The sequence below is a fragment of the Pinus tabuliformis genome, chromosome 9, assembly GCF_031772625.1.
Source record: "Pinus tabuliformis cultivar Carrire ecotype Pingquan chromosome 9, CPIR1, whole genome shotgun sequence".
NCBI lineage: Eukaryota > Viridiplantae > Streptophyta > Pinopsida > Pinales > Pinaceae > Pinus > Pinus tabuliformis.
This window is the reverse complement of record NC_142307.1, coordinates 785,580,431-785,592,508: the sequence shown is the minus strand read 5'-3', so window position 1 is coordinate 785,592,508 and position 12,078 is coordinate 785,580,431. Positions and strand designations below refer to the sequence as shown.

Sequence of the window (12,078 nt, the reverse complement as noted above, 5' to 3'; positions counted from 1 at the left end):
AATTCTTGTGTAGCTTGTAACTTCCCTTTATATAATACCAAACCCTTTTTAAGTTTTACTTTTCAATTTATTTTTTCCATGCTATCTTTTTTCTGCTTTTTATTAAAAATTTCAACCAAATGATGAATAGTCTAATTCTAGTTTTGAAAGACACATGTTAATTGAAAAATACAAGATAAATATATTTAAATAACTATATTTTTAAAGAGGTATATATTGAATCGTATTGAAACAAAACCTATTTTTAAAGAGGTATATATTGAATCGTATTGAAACAAAACCTCTCGACTGATATAATGTAGGGTTACAAATATCATGCCATGTGGATCCCTGCCCTCAGGCATGGACTATAGTAATCGTTCGCGAGCTATTTAGCATTAATTGACCTGCTTTTGATGCCCGGTCATCAACTATATACCAAGTTTTTTGAAGACATATTTATAAATCACGTTATTTGGCCTCCTCCCGAGGACCTAACGTAATCCGAAGCTAATCCGAAGCTAAACCATATGTTAAAGCAATTAAGTGCGGTGCATTTTCAGCTAACCGTCACGGGTGTATGGTTTTAATGCTAGCATTACTTCTGGCGGGTATGCAAAGGTGGTGTTCCCTGTTACAATGTACGCGCTCTGTGGAAAGGTCCTGCCCTACACCCGTGTCTTTGTGCATGCCCTGCACCCGTGTCTTTGTGACGTCGGCCCACTGCATCTCATTAAATACACTGCTACCCTCCTTTGTCACCTTGCATTGTGATTGTGACTCCGGGGATTTTCGGTTTTTCTTTACAATCTGCGAGCAGCAGGGTTTAAACTGTGTACAGAGGCCGCCGTATTAATATTGCTGGTATTTGCAGAATAACGTTTTCTGGTAAGTTTGTGTTTTCTTGAACCTAAATTCATTGCAAATTTGATGTATGTGTACAGACGCCGCCGTATTAATATTGCTGGTATTTGCAGAATAACGTTCCAAACTTGCTGTATTTGAGCTCACTGCAAGTAGTGACAAACTTTTCTCTGGCTCGCTAATATTCCTGGTCCTTGCGATTTTAATAATTTATGTTTATTATTCAAGCTTTACATGGTCTATTGTTCAAGCTTTTCATAACAGTATGCTTAGTAACCCCAAACTTTATAGGAACTGTACTTATCTACATTCTTGTTTACATTCTTGTGTGTATGGAAAGCAAGTTGCAGTACAGATGGAGTTTACATTTCCTTGCACGCTATTTTAATGTTTATGTAGTTCATATTTTGTTTCTATGCTCGTGATTAGATTAGATTGCACTATGATCAAATTGGGTATTGTGGTAAGCCTTCAACCTTGAAGCAACTCGCTAGACAGAGCTCAGATTACACTTTACCTGGACTGTGGCAAACTGTAACATTTGGGATCTGTGGCTTAAGCTTGCACTACCTCGGCACTGTGGCAACAGACCTACTCGACACTGTGGAGGATTGTGAAAGGTCTATCAACTTCAGACTGTTGCAGACTTAAAGAGGAGCTCCATTTTGGACTATAGCAGACCTGTGGCACCTCAGACTCCAGAATTCGGACCTGCTTCTGTTGCAATTGGAACCGAGGCCTTCAAACTTGTAATCTCGAATCAGCAGCTTAAACATGAGAGGACTGTCTATTTTCGCTCTGTGGAGACTAGCCTGTGGTAGCTCAGACAAACCTGAGGAGTCACCTGTAGCAGCTCGGATCTACCTCTAGTGTATGATCTTGACCTTGGAGCATACCTTTCAAGCTTGGCCTTATGCAGTGAAGCATTGTTGAAGCTTGGAGCAACATTGTTAGAGCATCATTGAATGCAATCTTTAAGCAATTATAGACATTTTGGGATCTCTTGCAGAAGAGCAGTCTTGGTCAAGGAATGAACAGACCTTAGCTGTTATAACAGACATTGAAGTAGGCAATCTTGAAGTGTCTTTGAAGAACCTTTTACAGATCTGTTGAAGGATATCCTTCTTCCAGTCTCCGTTCATCGAGGGCATTTTCCAGTTCTTCTGCCAACATTGACGGGTTGCGAGCTTGCTTCAAGATTGTGGGTGATCCCGCAGAAGAGAAGTATCTATACGAAGGGCTAAAATAGACCCAACCATGGAGGGAAAGCCCTTTTGCAGGTCTGGAGAGCCATGTTTCACGTCTGGAGAGCCATGTTTCAGGCACAAGTGTTGCAGATTTGCAGAGCCATGCTGGTTCTCATGGCCTTGTTTCGTACAAACACGTTGCTGCATGCATGTCGATCACATGTCTCCTGTGTAACGTGTGGCCTCGTCGTGAAAGTTACACGAACAGATTTTATAAACATATTTATTTTATAAAAACTATGTTCAACGGTTGAAAACTTTATCTTAAGTGCAAATGTAACCTAAACAATTTTTGAATTTATACTTTTTCGCAGGAATGAACTTTTACAATCTAACAGCAACTGGGAAAAATATAACCAAGTGATCGCAGCATAATTTCATTTCATTTGAAACTTGAAGGTGTATAAACATATTTATTTTATAAAAACTATGTTCAACGGTTGAAAACTTTATCTTAAGTGCAAATGTAACCTAAACAATTTTTGAATTTATACTTTTTCGCAGGAATGAACTTTTACAATCTAACAGCAACTGGGAAAAATATAACCAAGTGATCGCAGCATAATTTCATTTCATTTGAAACTTGAAGGTGATCTTGATCTTATGCGGTGCTAAGAATATCTGAGTGTAAGTCATACTCCCTTGCAAATACAATACAAATGGGCCTACAATCCGCAGAAATATATGCATCGTTTTGTTATAAATTATATAATGGTATTTATCATGCAGAACGGTTAAAAACATTTTCATTAGTGTAGGGTTTTATCTTGTAAAAAGAAAACAACAAGACAGGTAGACCTGCATAATGGACAGATGCCACACGGTTCATAGCAAAACAATTTCATTATATCTATGTTCAATTCAGCAAATTAGCGATTTTTATGGTTGCGTGTCTTTCTGGAACTGCTTTCTTTTGTACAGGCACTCGTCATATCAATCGCCCTGTTACTATCTAATTCCCCTATCGAGATCTCCCTCTGCATTAATATATCACAGTCGCGTATTTTTTTTTTGGCTTTGACGTGTTTGCTGAGGATCAATTTGCAGGTTGAACTTAGTGCAGGGACTCGCTGCTTCGCAGCCTCGCTTGTTTTAAATTATGATTACGTATATTGGCGAGATTATATAGACAAATATAATTATCTACTTTCTAGATTTTTCTTGTGGAATGTAAATCTTTCGGTTTTGTAAATATGAAAAATTACAAAGTTATGTTTTATAATATTTATATGATTTTATATTTTTTTAATAAACAAATATCATGTCATGTGGATGTACTATTATTTTAAAATATGATGAGGTATATTGCCGAGACTAGATAGACAAATATAAATATCTACCTTCGAGATTTATTTTTGACGAATGTAAATCTTTCGGTTTTGTAAATATGAAAAATTACAAAGTTATGTTTTATAATATTTATATGATTTTATAAATATTTTTAATAAATTAATAATTAATAATTAAATGAAAATATAAAATTTATATATTTAATTAATTTTAGTGTTTTAATTTTTTATATAGTTGGAATATCATTGTTATTCAAGGAAAGTCATACCACTTGGAATTATTTGTTGGTGGTCTGTAAGGAAGGGGGTAGACTTTCACTCCTACCAAATGCCTCTGGGTCTTGGGTCATTTACCTGTTTCCTTAAGTTTGGGGAAGGCGAACTCTTAGCCAAACATAAGCAATTTTAGGGCATACTCTAGGCACATAATTATAGTGTTTTAATTATAATGATGGAGTGCACAAAATATTAGGTATTTTTGCCTTGGATTTGGATGTCAGTTTGATAGCACAAGCCTTCAATGAATTTAATGAATATAATGCATAGACCCGGGTTGGGATTTCGATGGCACATTTAGCTTGCTTTCCACCATGTCTCGAGTATGGATCGCGATGTTGGTGTCAAGTCCAATCCCCTCCTGCATTTAAAGCACATTAAGCACATGGAAATTCCATTTGGCATCTGACATCCCTCATTCCTCATTAAAATGCTAGGAGCTCTTGACATGGTTATCAATTCCTCTAGTTGTGCGAAAGTGGTTACTCTGCTCAACTACAAAGCTTTGAATTTGTTTTCTCTACAATTATGGTTTGAGAATGAGGGCGACCTAGAAGAGGTGGCCATGGGCAAAGCCGACCTCCCCACTCTCCCTGGCATGGGCACGGGAATGAAAATTTCGACTACAGTATTCCACACCGCTTCAGAAGAATGGTGGCAAATGTTGAAGCATGTGAGCTTTGGGTCTTGGGTGACCATCTTTGGGCCCTACTCAACATCTTGGTACACCATTACTGGGACCAAGAAGACACCAATGTGTTGTTGGAAGGAAATGCCTTGGACTTGGAATTCCATTTACATCATGCAAAGTCAACTTACCACTGAATGTCTAGACTCTGACATATGCAACTTCAGGGTTTAGAGTCTCTCTCAACTAATACAATGGACAACTTCTCACTTTCTCTGCTGCATGCAGACTTTATCCATGACAAGCCTCATAGCCCCTCGCCACGATGATGCCAGTTAAGCAATGAGTCAGAGCATGTATCTACTAGTTTAGGTCCCTCCTGTGGCAAAGGTGGTGGTCACAATAGTTAGGTCAAAAATCATGGTGGTCATGTTAGTGGCTCTCTCCTACAACACTTTGAGTTTCTAGCCTCCTTTAGCTAACCAACCTCCTTGGGGCTCCCTCTGCCAGATGATCTAGACTACTACAAACCATGCCTTGTGGTCGAGGAGGACCCCCCTAAGCATTAGATGTTGTTGCTAGTCTTTCAAGGTTAGCATTGTTATATGTATTATGTTCTCGACTTTAGATATGGTTTTGTGACTAATGAGAAGCTTTTTGGTTTCTCCTCTATGAGTAGAGAGCTCCACATATCTGCCTCCATCATATGCTTCCTCAATTACAGGTCCATATTCATGGGCAATCTCTACTGAGCTCTAAGGCTCTAAAGAATGTATAAATCCCAATATCTAAGGATGAAGTAATATACTCACATAAAATGTATATTGTAAAAGAAATTATAAAAACCAATAATTGCAGATGAAGTAATATACTTACATAAAATGTAGGTTGTAAAAAAAATGTAAAACACTAGTTATTAAAACACTTTGATCTATAAAAATAATTTAAGTGGTAAAATTAATATATATTTATTTTAATTTTAGATTTCCAAATTTAGAGAGGAATTAAATTTCTTTTCAAAATAAAATTTAAGGAAATGTTTTCATATATTTTTCCTTTTATTATAACACTTTGCATCTATAAAAATAAAAAATAATGTAAGTTGTAAAACCAATATACATTCATTTAACTTTAGGCTTCCAAACATGGAGAATGATCATATATTAGATTTCCTAACATAGAGAGGGATCAAACCTCTTAAGATGCATTTTTTTTTGAATGTGAAACTTGAGGGAAAGTTTGCATATTGAAATATTATTTATACTTATGTCCATAGACATGTATCTTTTGGAAATGAGAAACGTGTCTTGTGGGGTTGCATTCAATCTCGTCCTTCTTTTCAGTTCTAACCATTCTATTTTAAATTAAAATAACAACATCAATAATCCTCCTACCTAAATTTTGTGCAACGACTTGCATCATTTTGGTGGGCACTAACCTTGGTACATCTGCATATTTACATTTTTACTCTTATCTAATTTTACACAAAGAATTGCATAAATTATGGTGAGTAGTAACTCTTGGTAAATATGTTTATTTACTTGAATATGAAGAATGTCTAAAATGACTCAACCATTTAATTTATATAGCTACACTAATACTATTTATAAAAATTTCAAATCTCTATATAAGAATATTCTTATTTTAATTCTATTAAAACTTTCTCTTACATATTTAACTACATAGATATGCAGACATGCTTTTAATTTAAAATTTTTGTGTGATATACACAGTATAAATTAATTATTTATATATATAAATTTAAAAGAAAAAGTGTTAAATGTTATGTGATAAATGTTAAGTTTTTATAGAATTACTAATTAAATTTAAATATGAAGTTTTAAATTATTATTATTTCAATTTATAAGATAAAATACTTCATATTTTATATTTTATATTTTATATTTTATATTTTATATTTTTATTTTATTTTATTTTATTTTATTTATTTATTTTTTCTTTCTTCTGAGTAAGACTAATTCTATTAACAAAGTAGAGAAATATTTACATAGAGACTGAAGTCAGTACACTGCTTTGATAAGAGGTAGAATTTTCAGGAAGAAAATAGGTAAGAAGACAAAGTTAACCCACACAAAGTTAACCCACACAAGGGACCGGGATGAAACTCTTCTGGAACTTCATAGTAAACAAAAACATCAAAAAACACAGGAAATCCACAACACAGTTTACATAGCAAACTTGCCCCCATAGCATAACCGAAAAGACACGCTAGTCATCTTGTGGTTCTTCCACAATATGGCGCCATCCAAATTCTGGCTCATCCATAGCCAAAATTATATTACATTATAGATAAAATTATTCATATTTTTAATTTTATTAAAATCTTATAAAATTACATGTAGGAAAAATTTTAGTGGTGAAATTTTGCAAATGTGTTATTTTTTTGGATATTTTTTAACAAAAATATTCGCCAATTTGATTAAAAATTGCTTTTTTTTTTTTTTTTTTTTTTTTTTTTTTTTTTTTTTTTTTTTTTTTTCTGAATAAAGACTAATTCTATTAGGAAAAGAAGAGTATAATACAATCAAGCTTGCAAGCAAGCGAAGCAAAAAGCAAGGGAGCCAAAGAGGGAAGGCTCCACCTTGCTTCTTGACGAAAAACCAAGAGAGGGCAAGAGCGAGCTCGGACTAACAAAAAGCATGAACTGAGCAGAGAGAACTACCCTGAGGGGGCAGTTACTATCACACGACTTTTTTTTCCTTTTTTCTTGCTTACTTTGACCCATCCAGAGGAGCTTGGCTGAGCTGAAACAAGTTGAAGACTATTCTGCCCTGGCGGCGGAATATCCTTATCAGAGTCTGAGGACGAAGTAGAATGAGAACGCTTCTGAGATATCTGAGAGACTGAGGGGATTGCCGGGTCGTCCAAGGGAGTATCTAGCGGAATCTCAACGTTCTGCTCATCTGCTGCAATTTCCTCCTCATCCGAGCTGGAGGAGCCTGAATCGTCCATAGGGGGGGGAGGCACACAGGGATTCCAAGCTTTGGACTTGGGTCTGCGCTTTAGATCCTTCTTTTTGTCTAGGTACTGGGAACAGGAACTTTGGAGGTGCCCTGTTTGATGACAATGGCGGCAACGGAACGCTGTATTCTCGTAATCCAAGATTTGAGTCCAATGGAAATCTCCATACTTGAGGTTTATCTGATCCGGCAGTCCTTTGCTAAGATCTATTTCTACACAGAATCTAGCATAGGTGAAGATCCCCTGTTCCTTCCGAGAAGAATCTACTGCTAGGTAGCGTCCTAAAGTTCCTGCAATGGCTAAGAAAACAGAGACATGCCATAGATGTGCCGGAAGGTTCGGTAGCCTGACCCAAATGGGAATCTTGGTGATAGCAGCTGTAGAAGGGTCGAAGTCTGGAAACCAAGGAGTAAGGAAAAGTCCAGCCGAGCCCCAGAACCAAGGGCCTCCCGTTAAGGCCTTCTGGTAGTCTTCATCTAAGTCAAAAGCCACAATGAAAAATCCTTTTGAACATAAGTATATCTGGCTTTTTTTGGACCAATTGGTATGGATCCATTGGTATAGATCTGATGTTCGAGGCCATAGCCCATTAAATCTGCAGATAAGTGCAGATTCTGCAAAAAGCTGATAACGATCGTCAATCCCAGGATGGGAGAGATTGATGGAAGGGATGTCCTCTAATTTGTCTACCAGAAAAGGCTTTGGAGCCTCAGATGGATGGCCTGCTGTCGAAGAGGGTTGTGGATGGGCAGCATCTTTGCGGACAGCATCTTTATAAGAGAAAGAAGGGGTAGAGGAGGTCTTCCTACAAGAACCCCCTCTCAGACGAAAGGTAGCTACAATAGAGGCGTCCCTCTGAATGCTGTAAAATGAGAGAGGACGGGTATTCATGAGTTGCTTACCCTTGTATATCAGTCTGAGGTGAGATGAGGGGATCCCTAGCTGGCATTCAAGATTCTGCAAAAGGTCCTGCACCAGATCCGTTGCGCGAGCCCATTGCATTGTTGTCTTGCCCGATAGATTGACTTGGATCTGGAAAACATGTGGTTCTATATGCAGATCTGGATCAGATCTGGCCTCTTCTACCCGGCTCCAACAGATCCAGGAATCCTTAGATCCGTAGCGCAAATAGGGAGAGTTATTCTCTTGACATGCGTTCATCACATTGGTCCCAACAGCCTTGCTGCCACAGCGAGCAACAGTAAACGCGTCTCCTCTGCAAGCAAACACGGGTGCTGTAGCTTGGGAAGGCGCCTTAAGAAAGGGCTTCAGCCATACGCATCCAATGCATTCCTTTCTTGCCTCCGCTGGCCCTATTGTGTCCTCTGAGCGCGCTCTCGATGACTCCCTTCGATCCCCAGTGTGCCCTCTACGCTTCGCAGTATTACTTTGTTCTTCCTGCGTTAGGGTTTGAGCTGAAACGCTATACACTGCGTTAGATCCATGCTCACGCTTAACCTTCGACCCTGATCCAGAGCTGCAGGGCCGTGTCCTTGACCAGAGGAGCTCCGAGCCAAGTCTGCCTCCCTCACCGAGCAGAGATGCCGCGCCGCCATGGATTTTGAGTGAAACAGCTTCTCTGCTCTCGGCTGCCATTTTTCGCAAAAACTCAACCCAACAATAAATCTAGTTAAAAAGTCAAAATTGCTTATTTTTTACATACATATGATAGATGATATTTGCCAAAAACTTACCAATTTTAATAGTAAATTACATGTTTTTATTATTAAATATTTACTTACTACTCAATTTACATGTATATGCTTTTATATTTTTCTTTAACATATTAATTATTTATATATATTTTAATATTTTAATTTATAAACATATTATTATATTAAGAAAATTTAATGTAAGTATCAAATTTTTATAAAGGTATTAATAAAAATTATTATTATTATTATTATTATTATTATTTTGTAAGTAAACACTTATGGAGATTTGAACGGATCATCTATCACAAGAAGTGACTTAACTCTTTATCCATTCATTGTCAATCCAAATCCTATTGACTTTTATTAACAAAATTTAAATATATTATAACTATTATTCATTTTTTAATTGAGAACTAATGTGGTTATATGCAGGGCACTCTAAGAGGAAGTGGTTTTCATCCTCGATGCTCCTATTCTCACAAATATGGCAGATCCTTTCCATCCATGGCGTTTTAGGAACTGCCCAATGGCCTGTTTCACTATGGAGCTCATGAGAATTCATTCTAATCTTTGCTATATTAATTTTCTTCTTTGAGCTAGTTAAAATAGAGAGATACTTTTGATCTTCAAGGGTGGGGTTGATGACCTTCTTATAATAACTTAATTTTATTTTAGACCCTAAATCTTTCTCACACCACAATTTTTCTTTGAACTTAGAAGTAACAATATCTTTAATGTTATTTATGTTTTGCAAAGCATCATTCTCATTGATCTCCCAATAGTTTAACCAGGCCCTTGTGTCTTTATGCCATCCTCGGTTAAGCCTTAGGTGGTTTTGGCTGGAATTTAAAGCTAGCTTAGGAAGTCTTTGATTGTCTATGTTATTGAGCTTGTGCTTGTACAACAGAAACCTGAGCATAGCAAGGCTCTCAATAGGAGAAAGACCTGCTTCTATAAGGAGAATAGGATAGGGTGTATTACTTTTAATTTTCAGGTTATAAGTTATAAAACGCTTCTGGATTTGCTCAATTTTTCTCCATGATTCTTTGGAGATGCTGCAGCCCCAAACTTCACAGTCATATAAGATAACAGGAGTGACTAAATTATAATATACATGTTATAAATGATTATTAATAAAATTATAATATATTATACCAAGTCTTTTCCATAAATCACAAAGAATTTGAGGATAGAGATAGATACCCTGACCAATGCAATGGTTTAATCCCAATAAATAATATTATATTCAACTTAAGGTTAGAGTAATAAATAAATAAATAAATAAATAACATTAAAATAAATAAATAAATAAATAAAAATATAAAGTAAAATAATAGAATAAGAAGGAATAATAATAATGGATAAATAAAAAAACAAAAAAATTAGAATATATTGTTTTTTAATTGATTCAATATTATTATTATTATTTAATTTAATACTTGATAAACAAAAAAATTAGAATATATTTTTTTTAATTGATTCAATATTATTATTATTATTTAATTTAGTACTTTATTTTTCTTAATTTCACATTTTATTGGAATTTAATTTTTTAAATTTATTAAAAGTAATGGACTATTTTGCTAAATAAAATGTGTTTATGTATAAATGAATGTTATAAATAATAATGAGGAACTTATCATGGAGGAACTTATTAGAATTGGAATAATCTCAAATCCCCAAGACACCCATGTGAGATCTCATTAACCAGTTATGATTTTTTATCAATAATTATTAGGTGGATGACAAGGATTTAACCTCCATGAAATATTCTACAATTTTCAAAGTAGTATACACAAATCAATGCTTGAGATTTATCTCCAAAGTAGTTATGTCTTTTTTATTCTTAATTAATTTAAAAAAATGTTATATGAACAAGTGTCATATGAAATGAGTTATGGATTTTTGGGCATATAATATTGATGAGCCATAGTAATGGCCCATGATATTATAACAAAGCCTATTTAAAAATTAAGATTCTTCACGATAAAGTAGGGATGAATATATTTAATTAATTTTTAATATTGAGATTAAAATTAAGATTAAATTTGTTATTTTTTTTTGAAAAATAATAATGATAATAATTTAATTTTAATATTATGGCTAAATTAGATATCAAATTGATCTATGAGATTTTTTCATTTAAAGTTTATAAAGATATGTATATTTTTATCTTTCTTGAATTTGAACCTATAATATTTTACCAAAGAAACACATACTCTTGATAGTTGTTATATATATATATATATATATAATTTCTCTCTTTTATATTTATACTTTGTTAATATGAAATTGAGATTTATAATTTCTCCATTTCACATACAAAACAAATATATGTGTTGTGAAAAATTTCCAAACTATAAATGCAAGAGTGAGGAGTGTTTACTTATTGTTTCAAATTAAAAATGGGGAAAATGTTTACTCACTCATTATTAAAGAAAAGTAAAGCATAATAGCAAAATTATTAACAATGTTAATATTCAAGTGATGGAAAAATTATCACATCAATTAAATAACTCACTTTCATTTAAAGTAAATATTTCCAATTTTTTTGTAAGCTTGGTAGGACTATATCTTCATCATGTTCAACTTCTCACGGAAATAGAGGGGATAGCACAAGATTTGAACCCAAGACTTCCAATTGCCAATTGCCAATTGAGCTACCCCCAAACGAATTAAATATTTCCATTTAAAAAATATATTATAATTATTTTAATTTTTAAATATAATTACTTTTTAAGTTATAAAAAAGTTTCGAGTTAATCAAATTCACTTTTAATTAACATTATTTTAAATATTTTACATTTAAATCTTTATATTAGTAATTTTTTTTTTTTTTGTTCTAAGTAAGTTTAATCTATTAATATGATAGAGGATTTGAGCATCATTCATCACACAGTCAGATTAACTAGCTTTGACTGCCCCAACAGAGGGGAAACCAGTCCAAAAAAGCATAAGTCGAAAAATAGCCCACGCAGGAGTTACTAGTTTGATCACATCACAACAGAAACAGTTTAAACAAATCATAATCCTAACCAGGAGACACAGAAACTTAACCAAAACTTCCTAGTCAACAAGACAAAACGTCCACCTGACAAACTCGACACCTGGCTATCAATTGTCCAAGGTTGGTTCCTCCACAATCGGACACGCGTACT

The 12,078-nt window shown here is 34.5% G+C and overlaps 1 long non-coding RNA gene across 1 annotated transcript; it reads left to right on the top strand.

Annotated features, from left to right (window-relative positions):
* The first annotated feature begins 675 nt into the window (after window positions 1-675).
* LOC149151087 (uncharacterized) lies at window positions 676-1,988 on the top strand. The gene is made up of 2 exons (XR_016262985.1): window positions 676-867; window positions 1,273-1,988. It is a non-coding gene; the product is annotated as an uncharacterized LOC149151087 (long non-coding RNA).
* The last annotated feature ends 10,090 nt before the right edge of the window (window positions 1,989-12,078 follow it).